The sequence below is a fragment of the Nycticebus coucang genome, chromosome 2, assembly GCF_027406575.1.
Source record: "Nycticebus coucang isolate mNycCou1 chromosome 2, mNycCou1.pri, whole genome shotgun sequence".
Lineage (NCBI taxonomy): Eukaryota > Metazoa > Chordata > Mammalia > Primates > Lorisidae > Nycticebus > Nycticebus coucang.
The window spans coordinates 64,255,759-64,265,771 of NC_069781.1; the positions used below are offsets into that span (position 1 = coordinate 64,255,759).

The 10,013-nt window shown below is 41.7% G+C and overlaps 1 non-coding gene across 1 annotated transcript; it reads left to right on the forward strand.

The window, feature by feature from the left end:
* The first annotated feature begins 5,274 nt into the window (after nt 1–5,274).
* TRNAH-GUG (transfer RNA histidin (anticodon GUG)) lies at nt 5,275–5,346 on the forward strand. Its single transcript has one exon. It is a non-coding gene; the product is annotated as a tRNA-His (tRNA).
* The last annotated feature ends 4,667 nt before the right edge of the window (nt 5,347–10,013 follow it).

Sequence of the window (10,013 nt, forward strand, 5' to 3'; positions counted from 1 at the left end):
GTTCTCCTGGAACCTTCTCGTTCTGACTTGAGGCTGAGAGCAGCTCGCTCCCAGATCTGGGTTGACCAAAATATAACAAATATTTATTAACCACTTATGAAGTACCAGACATTCTTTTAGGCACATGGTATATTTATTCAATCCTCACAACAATCCTAGAAAGGAGATACTATTATCCCCTTTCTATGAAGAAAATGTAGACACAGAATGGATTAGTCACCTGTTTGAGGCTTCAGCCCCAGACCCCAGCAGCCTACATACACTGAGCCTCTTTAAGAAAAGTTGCCCCACAGTGATTGGTTAGAACCATCCCCATCTATAAAGCCAGAGTGCTAACTGATCCCCTTTCTGCCAGCACTCCTCTTTCTTAAAAGCTCAGAGCCCTAATGTGACAGGAAGAAAACGTGGTCCTGGTCCATTCCCTGGCTCTCTGTGGGTGATCCCTCTCTCCACCCTCTTCCCCATTTTCTCTGCTGCAGAGCCCCTACTGTCAGCCACCCCAGGCCTTCAGCTGTTCTTGCCATTGCACATTATCTTTAATGGATCAGCCCTCCTGGTAAGCTTTCCAAATAGAAGCCTGGCTGGCCAGATCGTAAAGGTTAGGCGCGTGTATTCCAGAGGGCTATGTCAGATGAGGAATTCTATTAGAAAGCTTTGCATCTGGAGTTTTCTAATGGTGCCTCCAGGCAAAAAAAAAAAAAAAAAAAAATTAAAATGAAACCACCAACCAACCACCCCTCCCCACCTCCATCACTACTGTTCCAGCTTTCCCCACAGCAAGATTTCTGACTTGGTTAAATAGAATTCATTAATAAGCAAGGGGGAAAATCACTCCAGGCAATTTACTCTCAAAAATGTAAACTGTTAAAACATTTTGTGGTTACAAGGGCTCTGAAAATAATGCGTTTTTCTCTAGCGTTTTGTGATTCCTGAGAATCAACAGTTTTCTGGTACATGCAGGAAATCTTAAGGAGACGGTCAAATCTAAGACCCTTTAGCTTTTGGCATCTTTTATGGTGGTGACGGACTTGGAAGTTTGAAATCCGGAGCTATCATTTACTTGGGCTTCCTCTGCTCTCAGCTACTTTATTTTTTCCTCTAAAAATATGATTTATTCCCAGAGGCGTGTATGATATCTGAGTGATCTTTGGTCCCCTTACATCTACCAGATTTGTTCTTTGTCCAGCTTCTCTGCCTCCCATCCCCGTCCACCCCCCCTCCCCCGTATCTCTCCCTCTCTCTCTCTCTCTCTCTCTCTCACACACACACACACACACACACACTGGGATGGGAGTGGTGTTCTAGAAAGAACCCAAGAAACAAGTGACAGGACTCCAGGGCGAGGGGACCGTGGAGCCTTCTTTGTGGTGGGGTTCCCAACCTGCCTTTGTCTGAAAACTGGGCACAAGGCCAGCCTCAGCCCAGCGGATTGCTGCTCTTGGCCTCCAGCCATGTGATGGATCTGACTGTCATTTCCCTACCCCCACTGAGGCAGGGGGCAAACTGAGAAGAGGGACGAGGAGGAGAAAACAGAGTTGGCTCTGGGAAAAGAGGTAGAATGGCAACGCTGGAGATAGGGCTCAGCTGGGAGGTGGGGGCCCACCCCGTGTCAGGCCCTCTTGTCGGCTCCCTGCTCCTCTGTTAGAACCCATTATAAACAAGCAGAGAAAGTAACAACGCCATCAGAAGGAGAATATTGCAGTCAGGCAGCAGGAGGAAAGGATGAGAAGCCATCACGTGATGAGACATTGGTAAACATCAATCTTATTTTTAAAGTGTCTGAAAAGGAAAATCAACAATCTTCCTTGGGAATGAATTACATAGTTTAATGCCCCCTCACAAGCAAGAGATTTTTCCTTATATCCGACTTAAATCACTCATACAACAGACCAGTCTCTGTCTATTTAAAATGTGTTGCCACAGGCAGAAAAATAAGTCTAATAACGTTGGAAGCTGACAAAATGACAGCTTCGGGAAGAAACACAAGATAGTTATAACCCTGCTTTAAATGGGTTTTTTTCCTCCAAAGTATTTATATTTGGCTATTGTTTGAAAATGTATTTCTCTAAATTAAATTTACGGTGTTATCAGAGGGGTAAAGAATCTGAAAGCTCATCTAGCCCAATCTCCCTTACTTTTCCGGGGAAGAAATAGAGACTCAGAGAGGCCAAGTAACTAGGTCAAGGTCACACAGGGAGAAGCCTTGGAGAAATGACTGGAATTCAGATAAAGCAGACAACTTCCTCTCTCTCTCTTTCTCAGTCTCTTTCTCTGGACACCCCTCACCATGGCTTCCCCACCTTTACCAACTTCAACCTAACTTGAAAACTTTAAGGAAACATATCTTTCTCTCTGTAGCATGAGCTCATATATTATATCTGTTTATTGATCTAGATCAATGTCACTAGACTATAAATTCCATAGAATCCTAATCTGTATGTCACTTGTTCGCCACTGAATCCTTAACATCCAGAAAAATGAGTGGATCATAGTACACCCTGCCAAATAATTGTAAATAATGAATAAATTAACGGGAAAGTGATAATAATGTGAGTGTTGATACAGCACAGCAGAAAGAAAAGAATTAATCAGGTTGTAGATTGCAAAGAAGTTGGAAATGCTATCAGATACCATGTTTTGAGTCCATTGATTTTTTTTCCCTTTGTAGTGAGTCATAGGTATTGGTGTTTGTGGAAGAAATCTGAATGCACGTTGTCAGGAAGACAAGGAATGGGCAGGAGGAAAGCATAGTAATTGTTCAAAAGCCCATCTCATCCTAACAGGTGAGAGAGCAGCTCATGGTCTACCCAGCAGGTGACTCCGTCGTCTACTAAGGAGACGCCCATGCAGGTGCTAAGTACTGCTTTACCTGGTGAACACCACCCAGAGCCCAGTCCTCTCCAGCATCCAGTGTTTTGCTCCCCAACCATGTGTATCTCTAACCATAGAGCCTCACAGATTTCTCAAAGCTGGAGTTTCCCACTAGTGTTACGGCTGGATCTCATTAGTGCTATTCACCAAAGATTCCCAACCCTGCCTTCAAGCACAAGGCAGGAGTGGTGTGTGCTTTTATGGCAGGCTGGGCCATGTGACCAGTTCTAGCCAGTGACTTGTAAGAAGAGCTTTTATTTGCTGGCTCCAGAATCTCTAGAGCAGTGGTTCTCAACCTTCCTAATGCCGCAGCCCTTTAATACAGTTCCTGTGGGTTGTGACCCACAGGTTGAGAACCGCTGCTTAGAGCTTCCCTCTTGCCAAAGTGATGAACATTGTTCTGTGTGAATAGTTGTTCCCTTAGCCTGGCTCTCTGAGTGAGGAGGCACAGGGCAGGGCTCGGCAGCGAACGTGCAGTGCAAGGGAGGGGACAATTTCCTTATTCTAGGCCACTAAGACTTGAGCACTGTTACATAGCATAATCTAGGCTGACAGATACAATGTGTAATGGAATTTAAGGGGGCAAATGACTGTGGCATTTAACAGTATTTACTCCCGTGAGGAGAAAGATATTCCCTTTTCTAATCTCTTCTGGTCATTCAGATGAGCCAGGAAGCTCCCCCCAGAGTTTCAGAGGCTGACATGTCTTTACAGCGCTCCCACCTGCTGCTTTCCCCTCCCTTTCTAATGGAGAGCAGACGTCGGATTCAGAACTCGAAAGTATCTGGCTAGAATTTAATTCTATTCGTTTGTTTTTACCTTTTATTTTATAGTGACCTCTATTTATGGAATGTGATACTGGTTTTTTTTTAAATATAGGGAATGTTCTAAAATTTCCTTTGAAAACATATTTATTTAAATTATAATAATGTACTTAACATTAATCCTCACAACAATCTTATGAAGCAGGTACTATTATTCTCTCCCCTTAGATGAGAAAACTGAGGCACAGAAATTAAATAAGCAGCCTGTGTTCCCCTAGTTAGTAACTGACAGAGCCAGAATTCAAATCCAGACAATCCGATTCCATAATTTGTACTCTGTGAGTTGATCTTTAAAAATATGGTTTTTCTTATTATTCATTTGGTATGTGTTTATAGCAAAAATTATGAAGGAAAAATCACAAATGATTGTACTTTGGGAAACAATAATTTCCTCCTTTGCCAACCAAGGGACTTGCTTTGCCCCCTTGCCGCAGAGTGACCTTTCCTTACCCTCGCCCACCTGTATCCTTGTTCAGGCCTCAGAGTGCTCTGCCTTGGTTTCTGTGCAGACTACATGGGGTTCAGGGACTCAGGGCCAGAATCCTCTTTGTGACCATAGAAGGAACATGATTCTGCGAGAGACCGAAGGAAGGTCAGAGGGGAGCAACTGAGTGACCACTGTATCTGAAACTTACAATCAGAGGCCTCTTCCTGCCAGAAGCCCTGGAACCGTGGGCAGCCCGTCAGCACATGGAGGACGTTCTTGCCTCACATGCCCGGTGCCAGCAGCCCAGCTGCTCCCAGGTCCTCTCTGTTTACAGGTCTTAAAGGAGGCACCCTGATAATACTCCATTGATTAGAAATAGGTATTTTTGTGTGTTTTAAGATTTTCAGCTCTTAGAATATCTTGTGTAAACCACTTACTGCTTTAATTTTTAAAATAAATGTCCCCTTGAAACTTAGCTAGCACGGAGCTCTCCAGTTTCTCTGGGTGTGGTGGGTTGCTAATGTTAAAGCTTTTCCTTTTGAGATTATTATGACCTTAAATCTATCTATTCTGGGTGAGAAAATGAGCTTTGGGGATCAATGGGTTTGGGAAGGGGATTTTCCTCCGTCAGAATTCACTCTGGCTTCCTTGAATAAGGAAAACAAAACGTTCTCGTTCTCCTCAGACCTCAGGCCATTTTGTTCATGCTGTATTTTCTATGGTTGTGCTGCCTAAGGATGTGGGAATGAGACTAGTGATGGAAAAACCACAAAACCATATAACCATTCGTATGTCATTCAATGCCGCATAATCGGTGGTTGTGGCTGGGGGTAGGAAATCTATATTTGTTATTGATTAAATGTAGGAAGCGTAAGTCAACAGACTAGGTTGTTACCTTGATTTCCTGGACAGACAGCGAATCCAGTGAATCCTTTCCTACTACAATTTTCCACATCAGCCAAGATGAGGTTGGTTTCCCCTTGGGGCACTTCATTACTGCTCTCTCACTAACCAGAGAATACTGAAGCACTGCTCCTCTTTCCCAGTATTAAGAAAATATATATATTTAGGCAATAGATGGCAGTGTTTCCACAAATTGTAATATTGCAATGGCCCTCAGAGAGAGCTCAGCACTCAGCTCTTCTGTGGCTCGCCGTGATCGTATAGTGGTTAGTACTCTGCGTTGTGGCCGCAGCAACCTCGGTTCGAATCCGAGTCACGGCAGGAGGGGAGAAGGTTTTTGGAAAAGGGTAAGTCCCAGACCATATTGCACATAAACAACATTTTGCAACCAGACATGTGATCGTGAAAATGAGTGAAACAGAAACCACTACAAATATTTTAAATTTCAGAGAGAGACCTACCCAGAGTGGCTTTATGAACGCACTTGTGCTGTTGCAAGTGCGTTGCATGGGCTTTTTTTATTTGCATTGACGGATAATATGATAAAACTGGAGTGTAGTGGGCATGTAATTATTATTAATTACAACTACTTAAGCTCTGCTTTGAGCAGACTCGTCAAGTCTGCTTGCTTTTGAGCCTTGCCAGGGCTATACAATAATAACAACCCTGAATTATTTGGAAAGATGTCAGCAGTAGATGTGGAAATCCTGTTTAACCAGGCATGAATTGTTGTTAGGAGGGTTTTTTTCAGGATGACAGAGAGAAAATGAACTGTCCCTTATCAGTAATTGCAGGAAACATTTTGTTTCTATGATATGAACTGGCTGTAATTTAACTTTCCTGCATCATTGGATAATGTAAGAAGCCAGTTGTTGCTCAAAACGAAAATCTCTGAAGTGGGCATTTGGGTCTGATAAAGGGCATATTATAAGTAGACAATGGGGCTCAAGCAATAAATAATGTCCATATATGGCAGAATGTTTTAATGACATTTTCCCAAAGACTGGGGTTTGTATTATAAGTGGCTAAATGTTGAATTAATGTGAGTAACATGGCTTTAATGGGCCTTTCTCCAGGACTTAAAAACACGAACAATACAGCCTGAAAATGTCAACTATAAGTATGTTATAATGGGGTTTTACTGCTCTAAAATTACAGCCCAGTATGTCTTAAATAAGGGATCCCTAGAAGGCACTTTTTAATGCCTCTCACTCCTGTCTTGTGTACAGCCTAGGAAAAATACGTATTTGTTATTAATGCAATACTAAAACAATTTTCAACAAAAAACACATGGGTAGGGTAGGAGCAGAATCTATCAAGTTCTTTTGGAGCCAGTGAATTTTTAGAAAAAATATTGTAGAAAATTTGCAATAAATCTCATTTCTTCTTTTCCAAAAAAGGGAGCAGTCTCTGATTATGGACACAGAAATATTGGCCTCACAGTATTATGAAGTGAATGAAATATGCTTATTGTCTCCGCCAAGACTCACTTTCAAGACTATTTTCCATTCTGAGATCTCTTCTTCCTATATATGGCTCATTCCCCAACCATTCCCTTTCTCAATATTCTCCATAAATTCTGCCCCCCTTCTCCAAAAGGCCTAGCCTAGGCTCTGCCTTAAGTCTGCAAGTCCTTATCAGCTGGCTGGTATACATAATGTTTTGAGAAGACAGCTGAATTGTAATTATTCGTTTGTTAAAACAGAGTAAGTCTGGGTGGTGCCTGTGGCTCAAAGGAGTAGGGCGCCAGCCCCATACGCCAGAGATGGCAGGTTCAAACCCAGCCCCAGCCAAAAACTGCAAATAAACAAACAAAAAAACAGAGTATGTCCATTCATGGTTATTTATATTTTATTAAGAGAATGAAAATGCAATGAATTACTCATCTGAAGAAGGAGATTGTGCCAGTCAGTATTCAATGGTTATACACAACAGAAGCACAACAGGTACTAATTTAAAGAGAAGCATGTACCCTGGTACCGGTATAGGGAGTTTCAGGAACAACTGGACCAGAATAGACTCTTTCTATCTCATCCCGTATTTTTTTTTGAAATGTTTCCTTTGTTCTCTCAAACTAACTTCTACATGGCAGGAAACATGGCAGACAGCAGCAATTCCTACTCTTTGTATCTTAAGAATTGCCTCCAGATAAAGATCATCACAGTTACTATTGAAAATATCCTGGGGAAGGATCTAATTGGCTTAGCTTTGGTCAAGTTTCATCACTGCACCAATCAGCTGTGTACATGGAGATACAGTCATACAGCACAAAACAGAGCCCTTGTCTTGAAGCCAGTCACACAGTGAGAAAACTGCCAGCTCTGGAGCCCCTCAGTGGTTTCCTTCTGAAGCTTTTCCCATTCACTGCTAGAGCACATCATTTGGTGGCTATCTAATTCTAGCAACCCATGAGTTCATTTCCCAAAGTAGCATCTTTATGGCCTTGTGAAATGAAAAGTGGTGGGGAGAGGAAGTTCAGAATATAACGATTGGTCTAGACTCAACTTTGAGCATAGGGACACACTCAGAGCAACTTCTTAACAAGGGAGCACTTAATGTTTTCCCTCCTCTGTCACCACAAAAAGACTTCTGCCCCTCTCCCCTCCCCCGGTGACTGTTCTCCCAATGTACCTAGGAAAGAGCACACAATGTTCCTGACCCTGGTAACAAAAACCAGCTTGAACTTGGGCAAATCATCTCAGCTCTCACAGTTCTTTCCTTTAAAAGGTGTATTACTATGAAAATTAAAACAATGGACACACACAAAAAAAAATCACTTAGCACAGGGGTGTATTGTAGAAATGCAACATGGCACCTAGTAGGGATACAACAAATAATATTTATTCTTATTATATCAAGGCCGTCTACTGCCTTCGCCCACCACTCAATCTCCACTGATAGAAATTCTAGAGGGAGTTTTCTGTTAGAAAAAGGGCTTCGGCAGTAGCTCAGTGGGTAGAGTGCCGGCCACATACACCCAGGCTGGCAGGTTCAAATCTGGCTGAGCCAGCTAAACAACAATGACAACTGCAACAACAACAACAACAACAAATAGCCGGGCGTTGTGGCGGGCGCCTATAGTCCCAGCTACTTGGGAGGCTGGGACAAGAGAATCACTTAAGCCCAAGAGTTTGAGGTTGCTGTGACCTGTGATGCCACAGCACTCTACTGAGGACAACTTAGTGAGACTCTGTCTTAAAAAAAAAAAAAATATATATATATATATGTGTGTGTGTGTGTATATATATACATATATATATATGTAGAGAGAGAGAGAGAGAGAGAGAGAAAGGGCTTCTCTCTGTAGATTTCATCAGTTAGAAAAAATGTGATAGAGTAAACTCCAAACCAGGGATAGCACATGCAGGATCCAATGAGTGATCAGATGCATGTCTAAGTTTGCAATCCTGGTTCACTCCCTCTTCATATGGCTCCCATGACTAGGTCATAAAAATCAAATGGCTATTTGCATCAACAAAGAGTTGTCGATGCTGAGGATCCTTCCTATTGTGAAAATGTCTTGCATTTTTACTCTAAAGCCAATTTTATATTGAGTTTGTTTTCAGAAATGGTAAAGCCCAAGTTATCAGAGGAAATTAATACTCATTTTTTAATTATATGAATATTGAGACAATATCTGCTCTTAACTTTGGCAGAATCATTTTACTAATATCCCAACAGACTCCATTTTATTTCATTGACCATATTGTGTATATTTTATGCCACGGCCAATACTTGTTGATAAAAAGTCAGGGAGATTGTGATATAATCTTTCAAACATTTCCCCCAAATGCTAATAATTATAAAGGATCTCAGGGAAAAGACAAGTCATTCTCAAACTAGACTCCCTGACAACTTTGTAACATTATTGATGAAACACTGGAGAAGTAACAGAACACTGATTTCAATCACATGAATTTGACAGCGGTAATTCTCACCAATCAGTGACATTTTCATCCCCTGGATTTTTTAATTCAAATTATAAACCCACTTAAAAATTGGGAAAGCTCTTTTTCTTTTTTTCATAGGAGTCAACTATAACGGCAAGAAGTGTTAGTTCCCTACAGTCTATTACTTTTTGTCCCTCATGATAGTATTGCTACAGCAGTCTATTAGAGTTTGTTCAAGCAAAAAATTTTTTACCTATGTAACTATAATTAAATACCTGAATTAAAAATTCAGAACTACATATGCTTGCTTTATTACCATAAACTTATAGCTGTAGCTAAATGCCTTTCTTGCTCTCTACAATATAATGGGTTAAAGCCATCTACTTAATCTGTACCATTAACCTGTTGAATTGAAGAGGATTTCTATTCCATTATTTTTGGTGCCTATATTTGAGTTTTCATAAATGAAATAAATTAACTTTTACTTTTGCTCAAGTCATAAACTGAGCAACTCGATTAGTCATAAAATGAGTGCTTTCTTTTTTAAAAACCAACATCTATTCCCTAATTATAGAGAATGTTTTTGTGTGTGCAACAAAAATACACCAGTGCATAGAAGGTGATTTATTAGAATCTGAATGGATGGAATCCACTTTCGGGGAGCAGTGTTAGGCAGAGAGGTTGCTGCCGCTGGCCCCCTGTGGGGTGGGAGGGTGCTAGAGCAGCAGTGTCCCCAGAAATGGTAGCTGGTGGTGACTTTGTGAAAAAATAGTGCTCATCCACCAACAGCTGCTGGAGTGTCGTCCACAGGATCTGAGTATTGAGAGAAGACGAGGGGGCTGTTTCTTCTCTCAGCAGCCCACAGGAAGCATGAGACATTGCTGATTCTATCGGTGCCTCTCACTATTCTAGGGTGTTCTGACTCATTCCAATACCACCCTCAAAGGCTGAAGATCTGGGGCAAGGCTTGGAAATGTGGGCTTCCAGCGAGGGAAATTCCGACAAAAGCTTCTCTAAAGCTTCTCTAAAATCAGACAGAAAGCTTCTCTAAAGAGACTTGGACTCAAATCCCACCTCCGTCTGCAACTTGTGTTTCCT